Source organism: Fistularia commersonii, chromosome 30 (genome assembly GCF_037954325.1).
Source record: "Fistularia commersonii isolate RoL2024-O1a breed Wild chromosome 30, RoL_Fcom_v1.0, whole genome shotgun sequence".
NCBI lineage: Eukaryota > Metazoa > Chordata > Actinopteri > Syngnathiformes > Fistulariidae > Fistularia > Fistularia commersonii.
In genome coordinates, this window is record NC_141313.1 from 8,167,824 (window position 1) to 8,184,578 (window position 16,755).

General features: G+C 45.8%; 1 protein-coding gene and 1 long non-coding RNA gene across 5 annotated transcripts in view; one reads left to right on the forward strand and one right to left on the reverse strand.

The window, feature by feature from the left end:
• The window catches only part of ctnnal1 (catenin (cadherin-associated protein), alpha-like 1), a 73,178-nt gene that overhangs the window by 5,762 nt on the left and 50,661 nt on the right, over nucleotides 1-16,755 (forward strand). The gene's annotated exons all lie outside the window — the stretch shown is intronic.
• The window catches only part of LOC147216320 (uncharacterized), a 62,853-nt gene continuing 46,150 nt past the window's right edge, over nucleotides 53-16,755 (reverse strand). For 3 of the 4 annotated variants that reach the window (XR_015109122.1, XR_015109123.1, XR_015109121.1), the window contains exon 7: nucleotides 53-3,029. This is a non-coding gene — a long non-coding RNA (uncharacterized LOC147216320). The remainder of the gene's footprint in view (nucleotides 3,030-16,755) is intronic. The other variant, XR_015109124.1, reaches the window with a different exon arrangement.

Consider the following 16,755-nt stretch of genomic DNA (forward strand, 5'->3'; position numbering starts at 1 on the left):
GGGGGGTAACGACGCGCTCCGGCGGGGGTCGAAAATGTAATTGGGCCGTCACGCTGAGAGGGAGGAAAGCAGGCAAAAAAAAAAACGCTGTTGTGGGCGTCCCACCTCTGATGTGGTCGCCAGCGGGCAATTAGTGATAATCTAAATCCTCGAGATGTGTTTTTGAAGTTTTGAACCACTTCTCTTCTGTTTCTACTGCAGGTGGTGGAGGTAAAGATATTAGAGGGGAGGGAGTTACTTGACTTTATCTGACTTTGATCAGATTTGCCAACGTTTTAAGAGACTCGTGACTCGCCGGCCTTCTGATCACGCCGCCTTGCCGGCTCTGTCGTCGCTCCGCCGGGGCTTAGCCAGGAGTTTCTTAAAAGATTTTGCGCCATAATTGGGTCGGGAAAATCCGTCCTCTGTCCGGACTGGTTAGCGTCAGGTTCGTCTGATTCCTGGGGTTCCGCCCCCACCTTCTGCTGGAAGGCCACACAAATATTTTCCAACATTTTCATTTTGTTAGAGAACTCAATTGAAATTTTTTTTTTTTTTTTTTTGTTGATGTCGCTCAGATAGCCGCACCCCAAGTATTACGCATTTATAACAATGGATTTCAATAAAATGCCGCATTGTGCAAATTTGCAGTGGATATCGTGTCCACCCGCTGTGGATACTGTGGATTAAGAGGGATAAAAAGTAATTAACACCACATTTTTAACACATTATCACCAGATGACTTCATCTAAATTCATTCATTCATTAGCTATACAGCTTCATCCTGCTCTCAGGGCCACGCAAAGCCTATCGCAGCTGTCGAGAGGCCGGGTTCGTCCTGGAGACGTCGACAGTGGATAGCAGGGCCACCTATAGAGACATACAACGGTTCACTTATTCATGTCATTTGGAGACGATTCAATCACCCATTCACACGTCACACACAGACTCAAACCACCAGTGACGTGCGGTGATGTGCGGCACACGTAGATTGTTTATATTGCGAGTATAATAATAAACGTGAATCCACTGCGTGGATCCACCTTCTCCCCTTCGAAAAGAAACTTTCCGTCTGACGTCGGTTCTCTACTCATTTTGCCAGCTTGTGGGTTACATTTTTGCCGCTCAAGTGACCCGAGATGTAACCGAGAAATGCCGGTCACTTTTCAGAATAAAAGATTTTTCAAAATAAAGATTGTTCAGACTTAGATCATAAATCCAATTGATTATTTCTTATGCAGCCCGGTACCGATTGATCCACGGACTGATACCGGTTGGGGACCACTGTTTTAGAGACATTAATCATTCACACTTCGTATACAATTAGATAAGATAGACTTTATTGATCTTATCTTCACCTCCTCTTTTGTGTCACATGGAGACGTCCAACCGTTCACTCTTGCTCCCTCTTCCTCACCACCTCCACCCTCTCGTCACCACCATTAAAACCTCTCCATTAATTTCTTTTTGTGCACCCCTGCTGAAAGACAGACACACAAACAGCCCCTGAAAGTGGAATCACGTCAGCATAAAAAAAACCTTTGGATAAGCTCATTCCGCGCTTAACAACTCCGTAGACACGGCTATCCGTCTAAATTTAATCCTTAACTCTGGAAATATTGGAAAGCCAGTTTTTGCGTCAGGGCTCGAGGCGCCACGTCCCCCTTAGCGTCCCCGTGACGTGACGAACAGCTTGGCACCGAAGTTGTTTTTCGGGACCCAGACAGAGAAGCATTACAGTCGCCGCGAGCCCCGACACATCTGCGTTTATCTGCGTGATGATAATGAAGATAAATGGGCTCCTGGCATGGAGTTAAAACCACATGACCATCACACTACATTGCTGAGAGGACAAACTATACCAACCCGACGGGAACGGGACCAAATATGCCTTCGTTGTGTGCATTTGTGCGTTGGGGATTCCCGTGTGGTCTGCGCATCTTTGTGTATGCATGCTTTGATTGTTCCAAAGCGAGGCGTCACCTGGTTTACGTGGGTTGTCTGTTGTTGCAGTGACTTTAAGCCAAATCGGCCTCCTGAGGCGGGTCAGCCCAGGGTCACGCGGTTTCCCCCGCCGTGCCATCGCTTCCCTCTGGTCGGTAGTAAACACCAAAACCGTACGTAGCGGGAATTTTTCGGCTGTTGTTTTTAGCAGGCGCCCCGCAAACAGCCAACATGTGAGCCCTCGACAAACACTGGAGTGTGTGAGGATCTGGGGCCGGTTTTGGGAGTAAACACATTTTACAGTCATCGAATCGAAATGCGGCGTTACTCCGCGCAACCTCCTTCTGTTTCGGCCCCCGCGACGGCGGAAGGAGTCAAACTGTACAATCCAAAGTCTCTTGTATAGTCATAACACTGCAACCCCACCACTCCCATGCACACACACGCACACACACACCCACAGACACAAGTGCACATGTGCAAAGCTTGTTCAGCCCCCTCCCCACCCCAGACCTCTTGAGCTCCCACTTGAGCCCCTCTCACTGGCGCTATCAAGGGAGTGATTGTGCATCGCTGTTCACTTTAAGTGCTGATAAAAGGGTCCGTCTCACATGCTGGTCCATTGACCTCTTCCTGGCTAATATACTTCCAGATGAAAAAGGCATGGGTGTGTGTGTTTGTGTGTGTGTGCCTTGAACCTCCAAATAACCTGGCCTGCAGAGATTGGTCACCCAGAGAGAACAACAGAGTCAACTTAATGGTGCAAAAAAGGTATCGCACCTTCTTCCATTTAAGTTATCTCAAGGCCGAGCCTAATAGTGATAATTGTTTCGGGGAAACGCTCCCGCCCCCGGGCCAGGATGTGCTACCAGAGTTTAGAGGGTGACAGTCAAACTATTAAACACACATCCTTTTCCGGTAGAATTGTATCTTTACCCCATTGAACGACGATTTCCTGTAATCTGTTATATCTGAGCGCTTCAATCCCTTCACCCAAATAGTAAGAAATATGTCTCCGCTAACAAAGGTGGAGTTTATGACTCTTCAGTCGGCGCTGGTGATGGAGGGCGCGGCTCGCAGATATAACTGTCATGGTTGTCGGCGTCCTGAAAGAAGAGAAGAGGAGAGGACTAAATCAAAGTGCAGGGAAGAAGAGTAAATCCATTTCATCCAGTGAAAGAGTGTTGTCTTAGTTTTGGGTGGAGGGTGTCCACACTATCTGAACAAGTATTAACTGGGAACTCAAATACCGTTTTACTATCTTATTTACGCTGCGGTTAGCGCCTTAATATCTGAGGGACAGTTTTCTTTTTCTTTCCCCTTTTTTTATTGAGTATATGTTATGAGATTGAATGGCAGTATGTGTCTAAATGTGACCCTAAATGTGAAAGCCGGGATAGGCCCCCGCGGCCCGCGACCCTTTGATTGTAAAATTGTAAAATAGATTAAACCTTTGCATCACAAATGTATTTATTAAATGCACTTCATGAACGTTCAGCATGAAGCAGGGACTGTGGCCTCACAGACCGCCGCCTCTTTTTCTGTCCCTTCCTGGTTGTCTTGAACGAAACTGCGACTTGGAAGTGCACAGCCCGCCATATAATGGATGCAGGCCGTTTAACAACGTTTGAAACGGATCAAACGTAGCGTTCAATACTGGAAGCAGCACTGCTGCACTGGTTTAGGCGCGGCAGAAAACCAAATAAACCTCCCACAGAAAGTGGAAGTACATTGAAACTCAAGGAAGGTTCTTTGGCATCCGTGTTGTCGGGTTGATGCCAGAAATCTGAGATGGGAAACCCAAGCTGTGCTGATGGATGTTATAATTTTGTCATTTGGAAGCTCAAGATCTTTGCATGTTGGCTTCACCCTGCGCTTTTTGGGGAAACCGAGCTTTGGTGCGTCTCCCTTTTAGCCAAGGGTCTCTGTTTGGTATCAAGTGACCAAGAAGGCCATTACCAGCCTGTATTTACTGCAAGCTTTTTGTTTATTACCGCCGAGCGATGAGACGTCTCATAAGTGTCGACCCTCGGGAGGAGATCTTTATCATCGGGGATGCGATACCTAATGTAGCGCTGTGTTTTGTTTTCATCCAGCTCTCACTGGAAGCCCCCCCGATGAGTGAATAACATGCATAAACATCCGGATATGTGCTCGGAAAAGGATATATGCGTGGACATAATTGTGTAGTCACAAGGCCTACACATCCGAGATAAAACAGCAGATCCTGTGCCAAGACAAACAGTCTTCGGGAGACATTGAGCGACAGAGGAAAGCATGCTCTACAAGTATTTGTCAAATAAATGAACTTACAGGCAAACACTTTCCCCGTCATCGTATCGTATATTGCCAGATATATCACATTATATCGTCCGTCGTCTCAACATGCAGGTGTAAACAAGTCCAAGTTTGGCCGGCAGCTGTTTGTCTCCCGTCAGCGTTCTGCTGGCGCCGCTTCTTGGCTCGGCCGAAAGTGATAATTTCAATCGACTTTGTCACGGACTCAATGTGCGTCGGCCGGGCTTCGCTCGGGGAGGCGCCGCGGACCAGACGTTTACTCGTGTCTCGGGTGATATGATCCAGAGCGAGAGCCGTCACCCGGCTATTGGGAATCATCCCAACATTTGTCAGGCGTGACCGTTTGTTATCAGAACTCACTTTTATACCCAACAAAACCATATTCTTTTGCTTAGGGGGGGAAAAAAAAGCAGGTGTTAGCTTTTCCATTAGCATCCTGTTGCTAGTCTGCGGGGAATCGTCCACGTTATAATATAATACTGATAACATGCAAGTTATCTTTGCACTCCTCATGATCCCATTCTCCCTGTGTCTGCAAGGGTTTCCTCCAACAGCCCCAAAACAAGTAGTAAGTTAATTGTAGACTTTAGAGTAAATTGCCCAGATTATGTGACTTAATGGTCGCTTGTCTCTGTCTGTGGCCCTTCCATTGACTTGGGGTGAACCAATGTGTCTTGCCCAATGATAGCTGGGATAGGATCCAGCATCCTCGCTACCTTGAGTGCAGGATAAGTGTCAGAAGATGTTGGATGGATGGATGGATGGATGAATAATGCCATTCTACCCCCCCCCCCCCCCCCCCCAAAAAAAAAACCTATAGGATACTAAATACTGAAACAAGCCATTCCCGCCTGCCAGGAGAGAAGGTGATCCCTGAGCAGCTGTGATTTTTTTCAGATAAGCAAAGGGCGAACCAGCGTGACCTTGTGTGACTGTGCGGCACCTTGGAACGTGGACGGATATCTCGGCCTCGTGCACATTCAGACGTGCACGGCCAAGCACAGCGCTGCCAGCCTCAAGCCCAGTTTACATTTAGAAGTTAGGATAACGGCACATTCGGCTTTTAAATACATTTTCCAGGAAGTAACTAGTTTCTGTGGGTAAACTGCGCCACTACATTTTTCCTTCTTAGCCCACGTCACCGAAATATCTGAAGCCCCGGCCAGTTTTTTAAATTCCCTCTTTTTTCTTTTTTAGCAGAAAGGTCCATCGGTTGTAAGCTTAAGCTGCTGCACCTCGGTGAATGTAGTCGTGCAGAAAAGGCGCGCAAGACAAGATCAACACGGGCGAATGAACATTTCTGTTGTGTCGAGTTCAGGACTTCTTTGTCGGATGAGCTGCTCCCTTGAGAAGCCAGCCGGCGAAACACGGGGATCCGGCGAGGGTCTTGAGAATTCCTAAATGTACTTTACTCCTGAGCCTCTGTGTTTGTCGGAGTCACTTATTGATCTGTATTTTTTCCTTCATTTTTCTTTTTCGGGGGCTGCTAAAATCCTCGTGCCTTCACACAAGCGCTCTCTTGCGAATTCACTCACCTAGCTCTTCTTTTAATCAACCCACAGTGGGTTCATTCGAATATAAAAAAAAAAAATGTGCCTCGTATCACGGACAAATTGTTCTCTACTGCTTTAAGACGTTGTGATTCCCTTTCATGATCCAGTCTGGATAATTAAAATGAGTCTTGTTTGGTTGTCACAGCGTGAAGAATAATAATAATAAAAAAAAAAAAAAGGCAGCATTTCCAAGAATAATAATGTGTTATCCGACATGTAGTGGTTTCGGGAGGGGGGACGGTCGGATGCGAACGCAACCGGAATAGCAAGGAGACAGGGAACCACGTCCAACATGGGGAACAGGTCATTAGCTACATCCATGAAGTCTAATCCTGCACAGATCTCTAACTTCTGAGGTCCCACCAAACAGAAATCTCCTGATGCACACCCCGAATCTGTCCAACTTCATGTTTGTTCTAATCTCCCTCTCCGAAACCCGACGCAGCTGACTGTACCGCAGAGGGATCCTTCAGCCCGGCTCCTACGTGTTAATTGCTTTCTTCAAGCGTCTTTGAACCTCTCCCCTCTTGATAATGAGTTCTTTTAAAGAGATGAGGTTTGACATGACATAATAAGAGAGAGGAAGTGTGAAGGACGCGAGGAACGCAGAATACCAAACATTTTCTTATCTTTTCCTATTCATAAAAAACTCAAAATTTCAAAGAGTCAGCTTCCTGCATGGGGCCTACCTCCGATCCGTGGTGGGAATAGTTCCCGGCACGAACTTTTGAGCGGTCGCAGCATGAGCTGGAATTTCGTGTCCGTCGGGATTCGTCACAATGTCCCCTGAACATCACATTTAATCGACAAAACTTTTTGTAATACCATTCATGTGTCTTCTTCTTCTTCTTCTTCTTCTTCTTTCGGCTTTTCCCTTCAGGGGTCGCCACAGCGAATCGACTTTCTCCATCTAACCCTATTCTCCTCTCTCACACCAACTCCCTTCATATTCTCTCTCACTACATCCATAAATCTTATCTTTGGTCTTCCTCGAGACCTCTTGCCTGGCAGCTCCAATTCCAGCATCCGTCTACCAATATATTTACTATCCCTCCTCTGTACATGACCCAACCATCTCAGTCTGGCTTCTCTGACCTTTTCTCCAAAACATCTAACATGCACTGTTCCTCTGATAGCCTCATTCCTAAACCTATCCATCCTGGTCACTCCCAAAGAGAACCTCAACATCTTCATCTCTGCAACCTCTAGTTCTGCCTGCTGTCTTTTGGTCATTGGAACAGTTTCTAGTCCATACATCATCGCTGGTCTCACCACTGTCTTGTCCACCTTTCCTTTCATTCTGGCCGATAGTCTTCTATCACAAGGTACCCCTGACACTTTTCTCCACCCATTCCAACCTGCTTGAACCCGTCTCTTCACCTCTTTTCCACACTCTCCGTTGCTCTGGACTGTTGATCCCAAGTACCTGAAATCCTCCAGCTTCTTGATCTAATACCATTCATATGTCTAAATATCTAAATAAAACATCCATTCATCACCTATGCTACTTATCCTGCACTCCAGGCTGTAGCGAGGCCGGAGTCTATCCCAGCAACCGTTGGGCAGGAGTCGGGGTTCACCCTAGACAGGTCACCAGTCGATCACAGGGCCACGTATAGAGATATGCAACTATTTACCCTCTCATTCACACATCATTTAAAAACAAACAACCACCCGCTCTCTCATTCACATGTCATATAGAGGCACGCAAGCATTCGGCCCATCATTCAAACGGGTTTCCAATTGGCCTTCTGCATGCTTTTAGACTGCGGGAGGAAACCAGAGAACCCAGAGGGAGGTCCACACAGAAAGACCCCCCTATGGAATCCAACCATTGACCTCTTTGGTGTGAGGGATAAGCCCCAAACACTGCGCCACTTAGTCTTAATATATTTGTCATGACGACCTTGTGCCGTAGTTTAGGTTTCAGCGTGAGCCCATTAACTGCTAAGTACTCATACTGAGTACACCCTGCAATCTATCACTTTATGATGTGGCTTCAGGGTGTTGGCCCAAGGAAGTATCAGCATGGAAGATGCTAACGCACCTTATTTGTATTCCTTCTGCCTTTCCTTTGTTGCTCTGCCCAATTTCCTGATTTTAGTTTCCTGTCACACACCTGACTCTTCCACTTGCATTCTCTTTCTTCAGCTTTGTGCACAGTTTCCCTCCGTCTCCCTTCACTCAGGCCGCTGTTTTCTCACTTTTAATCTCGATCACTCGCGGGACTCTCGTGTCCCCGAATCACCTCATTAATTATGTAGCCCGCTGAAAACCTAGCCAGAGGCTACAGGTAGTGCGCAAAGCCGAAGAGCCGAAAGATGAGTATTCAGCCCCTCGTGCGGGGTAATAGGAACGTCTTGTCTCCGGCGTCGCCAGATCTGGCTGTCCTTCCCTTTGACATATGATATCCAAGAGTGATCGAGATGATCTTAAAGCTTTTTTGTCCCAACTGCCACCGGTCTACAGTGGACATGTTTGGAAAGCCAAAGCAGTGTTGAGAAGCAGATAGCATCTTGACTCCAATGTAACGAAAAGAACTTAGTCCCCTGAAAGAGACCATTATCCGCTTTATCTCTCTCTCTCTCTCTCTCTCTCTTTACTGATAAGCTTCCAGAGAGGCGGTTTGCTCAGACAGGTTGGTGTTGCTCAAATATTGAGCAGAAGTTTTGAAATGTCTTCGCCCGGGCTCTGGGAAAAAAAAAAACAGCCCTTTTCTTTAAAAGTTTTCGTCTTTCAAATGACAGTATGAGTAATGATATTTGATTGGTCGGTGAAGATAAAGGCACAATACGCCTTCGCAAATCTACCCCCTTTTCAAGTGCTTGACCAGTTTTCTTATTTATGTGGTGTTTTCAACTTGAGCGCGGACGGAGCTGGACTTTGTTTATAAAGTATATGAACCTTTGGGAAGAGCTGGCAGCCACTGTTGTCACCAATTCTAGCACGGCAGCAACGTCGGATATTCAGAGACCTTTTAGCGGACTTCACCATTTCATCGATTGGGCAGCATTCACACATTACTAACGCTATTGATTTATGGACATTTCAGTTTTGACAATATTGCTATGCAGTGTGGCCAAATACAACAAATCTAGTAATGAGGCGAAGTAGCAGGCGTAGGCATAGATTCATTAATCCATTAACCAACCAGTGGGCTTGCGGTCATAGCAGTTTATGGAAGGGTTATCATTTTGTGACGGCTTCTATTTAGCTGGTGCCTGTAAATAAGAGAAGGGTCCAGCCAGCCAGTAAACACAGGTCAGTGTGTCAGTCCCCATAAATAAGTTACTACCTCCAACTGTCTATAAATAAAGTTCCATGACATTCAACCGTATCTGTGTTTTAAAGGGCTCAACAATGGGATTTGAGGTGCCGCTGATATCAAAACTTCAAAGAAAATTGACTAAACCTGAATCACCATGGTGTTTTGAGAGGTCAATAATAATGATAATAATAATAATAATAGTAAATCTTATAGTGCTCTTTCAGGGAGAAGGGTCACAAGTAGGACGCAAATAAACAAAGACATGCATTCAATGGGTTTAATCCACCTATCCTGAAGTGAGGGACTCCAAGGGGTCAGAAGCATCCAATGAACATCCTGCATGTTTTTGGACTGTGGGAGGAAACCAGAGAACCCGGAGGAAACCCATGCAGACACAGGGAGAACATGGACACCCCACACAGAAAGGCCCCTCCGGATCGAACCGGGGACCTCCTTGTTGTGGGCCGGCAGTCTGCCACAGTGCTGCCAGGAAAAAATATCCGAAAAACTCACTCACAGAAATATCACTTAGGGTCAAATGGGTCTTCAGCTTTGCTTTAAAGAATCCACAGAGACGGCTTGCCTGATATTAAGAGGCAGACTGTTGCACGATGCAGATATATGGAAGAAAAGGCCCTCTGCCAATGGTCGTTTTCTGGACCTCAGGGCCACATAAAAGGGCAAGGAAGGCCTAGGAGTTCAGTGCACGTCAGGGCAGTTAGACCAGAAGTTGTTTCAATGCCATTAATTATCTTATAGATGAAAAGCAGCGCCTTAAAGTCTGCTCTGACCTGAATAGGAAGCGGGTAGAGAGAGGCCAGAACACAGACTGCCTGCCTTCTTCAGTTTACAGCTCGCACACTCTTCTTAGGTGACCCAAATGAAAGGACATTACAGTAAAAACAAGCTCCTGCATTGGTTTGCGATGTCACGATCATAGCAGTTATCGCCACTTGAATTAATACTTTGTATTCTGGTTGAGTCACGGTAAACTGTCTCCAAATTGGACCCCTCACAGTGCTTTCCTGAGGGTTGACCAATTAGTTAATGCTGAGGACATATAACCAAATTGGCCACATCCAGTCACGACCTGACACACAAGTACTATCTTTATTTCTTATATCCCCCCCGTCTCTGCTGCCCTCCCTTCTTTCTCTCTCTACACAAATGGTTATGGTGGACGGTTGCCATCCTGAGTACCGATATGAAGCACTGCTTTGCCATGTGAAAAACCCTGGCGTTAGACATTTTTGGTGAAAATGTTTATGTTCTGCCCCGGGCCCTCAAAATTTCTGTGTGATGTCGGGGGCCGGGAAAGCTTAGACCCTCGGTCCATTTCTCCCTGGATCTGTCCATTTTTTCACAATGGTTTTTAAAAATGGCGCTCCAAAGTCCACAAGAAATATCTGGTTATGGGTGCCTTACGAGTTCTACCCCTAACACTTATGCCACATAAGTACTGATGGAACTGAGAAGCTAAAATGGTTCTTGATCTGATGTACCTGGTTCTTACGCTTTCCAAATACACCAAGAAACAGCCAATTTCTCGAAAAACTTCTAGGAACGGCAAAAAGTTCCTGCAGTGTGATAGGGGCTAATGTAGACTTCAAACACAAAGAGGAATAACTTCCTTCTTGAGAGCCAGCATTGGGAAATATAATGTTTACACTGTAGATATTTATTATTTATAACAGTTTTGATAGATAAAGGGGTAGTATAGGGGGTACGCCCATCACAGATGAGTTGTTGCTCGGAATAGTTTCAAGTAATTTTCTTTTTCAATGAGTTTCTCGAAGTACTCGTTTCATCACTCCTTATAATCTCGTCTCAGACATAGCCACCTGAAAAAAATCGCGACACGCATCACATAATAATGCTTATTGTGGGTATGAATAGCCAAGTGGAACACGATAATTTAAGCACTTGAAGACGGGCGTGTCATGTGGAGAATGCATGTCCTCTAAGCCCATGAGTGTGTATAAGAGTGTATATGTCACAACATGGGCCATTATATTGTCAGAGGTAGGGTGGTGGGTGTGGGGGCCACATTCCTCCACAGGGTTCACGTTTCAGGCTTCTCCAATGTGGGTCAGTGTTGAGTGTCTGACATTATGTCAATGTATTCTTTATGGAGGCATCGGGGTCGGGGTCAGGAGTCAGTCTCAAAGGGTGAGACCTTTACACACACTCGGCTCGCTGGTATGCATGAGCTCACGCCTCTTCTGCTTCCCAGGGACTCGAGCCCTCTCCCGGCGTTGTTCGTCCGCCGCTTCGAATGATTCATCCACCATTCCAGGGAAGCCGAGGTTTCACTGTTTTGGTTTGACACACCTCATCAATTCATTCGCGTTTACTTTGAAAGTCTTCCTCGACGCCCAAACCTCCAGACCGCATTCTCGGAAAGTTTTTTTCGCTTTCCTTTCGCGCACCTGACGGCTTATCTCGCCATCTCTATTTCTCATTTTCAGTGGCTGGAAACTGGCGGGGCGAAAAAAAAAAAAGAAAAAAAAAAAAAAGAATCTCGGCAGTAGTTCGTGAGAACCGTTCCAGCGCTTTCACCAGACGTAATTCGATTTGAACCTTGTGGCGACTCCGAGACAAAGCCCATTTTTCCTTGTCACTTTGCTTCTTCATTCAACCAAAAAACCGGCCATATTAGTTTAGGCCGCTGTCTTTGTGTCAGGTGTATTCGGTCAGGTCTTCTAACGAGGAAACGCAGGCGTCCTGTTTTCGTCTTGGCGAGTCATTCTATAGCTGTGGGAATCGTTCACGGCGCCCGGTCGTGCCGCTCTCAAACAATGTTCGCTGCACGCTATTATTTGTCCATTACTTGTAATTACCCATCTTGATGACTGATGGAATGTTTTCAAGGCTGAGTTGGCAAGCAGATAGGATTATCCTGTCGAGGAATTTATGTAATTACTCAGTCATTAAACACTGCGCACCGTGAAGACAACACGAGCAACAACTTTCCACTGGTTCGCCAGTTGCCCAGGTTGTTGTCGCGAGTTCCAACAAGGGCCGCCGCCTCGTTTTCAGTCGTAAGAATCAAAACAAGGCCTGAGCTACGAGCATAGCTGGGGCTGGTGGTGAGGAAGCCGGGGTCGTAGGCTACATAATCGTCTTGATTTTTTTGGATGGGACCTGTGGATTTACCAGAATCGAGTTATGTGATGAGAGGCGCGATAGCCTCTCTGGGTTTTTTCGGAGGTACTCATCAATCTCCGCTGGCAGCAGAAGAGATCTGATCTGAGGTGATTTAGGAGCAGAAGGAAGAACACAACAGGCTCATCAGGAACCGGACTCCATAACTCTTCAAGCACCTTTCATATCAATTTTAAGCGACACAAAGAAATCATGCGGGAAGACAATCTTGGTTTTGAGCTGGAAAACATATAACAGCGAATCATTCATTATGGATTGCATATATTTTTTTGGTGTTGGTTTCCTGAATTTCTTCTAATAGACTGTTCAAGTCTGAGATTCAGACAGGACTGATTTATGTTTGCTCAACGCGCCAATGGAGTTGTTTATACTTCTCCGTGAAGTATAATGGGATCAAGTGGATTCGCGAAATGAAATGACTCCATGCCAAGTTCTGCCTGAAAGTCCCTGTCCAGCGTGGGAACTTTTTGCAGTTTCTAGACCTTTTCAAGAACCTTTTCAGGAAATAGCTCTTGTTGCATTCAGACAGCGGAGGAATCAGGACCTTGGAGCTCATGCTACTCTGAGCCAGGGTATTTTTGCGGTTCTATAGGACCTCCTGTGACGTTGATGCTTGGTGATTGATGCTTCTTGCGAACTGCGGGACGCAATTTTTTTACAACCATTGTGGGCACTGCTCAGCTTGTTTTCTTGTGACAAAATGGACAGAACCAGCAACAAATGGACCGACCAGGTTCAGGCTCTCCTTCTGGTCTGCTCCCCCACCGAGGGGTTTCCAGGGCTAGTAATGGAACATAAACTTTTTGGCCAAAATAAGTACAGAATTAGCTAACGCTGTTTTTTTTCACATGGCAAACCAGTGCACAAAGTAAATAAAAACACTTCAACCCACCTGATTGTTTGGTAGGTTATTTTTTATAGTTCTGTAGGAACTCATAATTGGGGAAACTCATAAGCCATACTCATTACCAAATATTTCTTGCAGACTGTGGATTGCGGAGAGACATTTTTAAAAACTATTATGGTCACTGGTCAGGTATTTTCTTGTGACCAAATGGACAGAGCCAGCAGGAAACGGACACATAAAAAGATCTAAGCTCTATGGAGTTAGCTGACGGCGGGGTCTCCACAAGGTGAAGCAGTGCAGAGAAAAGATAAAAACAATAAACATATCTGACAGTCCATGGTTATTTTTTTCAGCCATGCAGAACATGAACGCTGGGACAACTTTGCTGTCCGTGCTCTCTTAAGGTGCTTGTCACATACATGCCAATGCAAAACTAAAAGGTGTACCTTGAGGAGAGGGTAGTTCCTAGAACCAAATACCAGCCGGGCGGTTCTTAGCTGCGTTCTTTTCTGTCCGAAAGCGGATGAGTGCTACTAAGTCTTAAGGTTTCCTCTCAAAGCTTGCAAGCAGGCAAGTATGATGATAATCGTGAAACTCACATACAGATGTAATATGTGATTTCTCAACGTTTCTCTAAAAAGAGTTTTGCACTCTTTTTATTGATTTCCTTGCCAAAACAAGCAACCTCAACGTCTTTGGAAAACACAACCAGAGAGAAAAATGAAGCCGCTGTCTATATAAAATTACCTGAAAGCTCGTAGAAATGTGTAACTGCACAGGTACAAACGTATTTTTCCACATCCACTCAGAAATGTCTCACTGTTGGCCTTTGATATTCTACAAACATATTGTGAGAGCCTTTGCTTGCAATTCACCTCGATAATTTAATTCAAGGAAACACGGTATCGTCCAAGTAAGAAATCTTTGCTCTTACTATCTTGTGTTTACCTTGGGAAAGAGCTGATAAAGAGATGGTGCGATTTGCTTCGCATATAGGCATAGGTTGGGAATATAATATTTTTCAAGACTCAAATTTAGGTCTGACATTGTTCTATTTACTGGCTGACATCTCAATAGGAAAAAAGGGGATAACCACATTTGTGAGCTGACCGGTTTTGTTACATTTTAGCCTCATTTATACTCATGTTACGTACAAAAACAGGTACGTTTGTTTTTGTAACCACCCACATGCCCACTTTCAAAGCATTTATACTGTATTGCAGTGACTCATTCACACTTGCACACCGATGATAGCTGCCGTGCAAGACCCTAACCAGGCCACCAGCAACTGGTGGTTCAGTGGAATCGGGGATCAAACCTTCCGATGGGAAGGTTGAGCTTATATACACTTGATTTGATTTATTCCACTCCTGTCAGCTAATCATTGAATAACAGATAATGTGATTTTTTTTTTTTTTTTTGCACCAGTTACTGTTGTCAGAGCCGCTGATGCCGGCTGGCATTGTTAAAATACCGATGGGAAATAAACTACGATCTCTATTGGAGAAGAAGAGCATGGTGGAATGACAGCGCAACAAGATCGAAGGGATCTTTTAATAAGCTGTACCTTCTCCGATGTTCTCATAAAGGCCCTCTTTTTTTTTTTTTCTCTCGACGCGGACGTTGTTTAATAACTAGCGTTAAATCATTTGCGATCCCATGCTTATCACCGCTCCCCTAAAGTTAACTCTGAAGGGTTTATACGAGAAACAAGGTCAGCGACTCGCGGCTGTAGTTTGTGCCGTGGTCTGGCGCCGTGTTAGCGGGGGGAGATCGATCTTCACCCTCCCCCCTTACTCCCTTCATTCTGTCTTGGTTAACCTTGGATTGTAGTTTAAAGAGCAAAAAATTGATCTCCGGCCTTGTTGTGTTTGTCTACCCGCTAACAAGAAACAGTGAATCAGTGGTTGTGCTGAATCATCTTGTCTCGACCCAATGTCGCAGCTAAATGAAAACGAGCAAATCTCCAAAGTTGTCAGATGCGTTACGGTGAACTCGCCAGCTCCTCTCAGCCATAACTTCTTCCTGCCGTCCACGCTGTCCTCCCTTCTCCGTATTTATCGTACAGCCTCTGCCTGTCCGCCCCTCTATCTCTACATCACAGGTGTCCATCTGGTTTTCTCCCAGGTTTATCATCCCGTCTTATCAGCCGCCGCTGGTTCCTGGGCTTCCTGTACCTCATATCAGCCTGACCGATAACACCCTGGCGCTGCTGCTCTCGAGAGGGTTTTTATGTCACTGTCAGTGCACTAACAAAACAGGTCAGCTGGGGCCCATTCCTCTTGGAAGTATGGTTTTGCGTGTAAGCAGGTCTAATATATCCACTCAAATATTAAGTGAAGCGTCCATACGTGTAGGAACAGAACTCTGAAACATGAGCGTATGACGGGCGAAGCCAAAGAGTCTCCTAACCGAGCTTGATTTGATTTTGCATGTCAGGATTTGTCATGTGGTAAACTCTGGCTGGCTCAGGTCAGAGTGACTCGCGAGTGCTCTCCTCTCAGTACACTCAGTCGGCCCACTTAAGACTTGATGGATTTCCCATTATTTTCAGACAGCCATGATGGAGTACCAGGTAGCACACAGCCCGTTCTTAAAGCTTCTGCCGCTGAGTGGAAACACCGCCCTGCACATGAATAGTGAGCCGAGCCTCTGCCAAGCCACGCAGACGAATACTTTTCCTCATTCGAAACAATCATGCAAGTGTGATCTGGAGACCTCAGGCTTCGTTTCCGTCCGTCTATTTGGAAAAATCGGTCCCAGAGGTTTCAGAGAGGGTAAGAACACTTGATTTGTGGCGCAACAGCAAGGATCGATGCCAGGCTGTAGTCCCCGCCAGGCAATAAGTGGGATTATTTCTGTCGTTCATTTGACAGTGAATTGTCCCTTGGAAAATATGTGCAGATTTATTGGTTGCTGTATGCCAAGCTACAATCTATTCTGTTGTTTAGTCTTGGCCTCTCTGCAACTGCAAGGGCAGACGGAGCCAATTGACCATCAGATTGGCGTAATAGAAAGCTAACCGCCCTTGAGAATCATTTAAGTCCAATACTGCCGTCCTTTGAGTTGCTGTAACTTTTTATGACTTTATGGGAAATCTGCAATTGGTACCAGTTGGTACCGGCTGGTCTCCGATGGCAATGTTTTACCCCACTTCAATTTACAGCAGCCAAGCAGTCACTGTGTTCAACAGACATAGGCTCGTATATGAAGCAAACCAGTGGCTGTCAATGAGGCCATTCTTTTCCTTTGGGCTGCTCCCTTCAGGGGTCGCCACAGCCAATCATCTTCCTCCATCTAACCCTATCCTCTGTCACGCCAACTAACTTATGTCCTCTTTCATTACATCCATAAATCTCCTCTTGGGTCGTCCTCTAGCCCTCCTGCCTGACAGGTCAAACTCTACCAATATATTCACCGTCCCGCCCCTGGACATGTCCAAACCATCTCCGTCTGACTTTATCTCCAGAACATCTAGCATGTGCCGTCCGTCTGATGGACTCACTCCTGAAATTCTCTCTCTACTTTTGAACACACCTGCCTCCTGTCTGTCTTTGACCCAATTTCCACCAGTGTCCTGTAGGTTGTCAGCAAAGATGGTGGTTTTTTTTTGAAACCTCGACCGATCTGGCGCAGAAGTAAAATTTTTGTTCGATTAGCATATTTAGATTGGGACACCTTCACGTCATACGCCCTCCCTG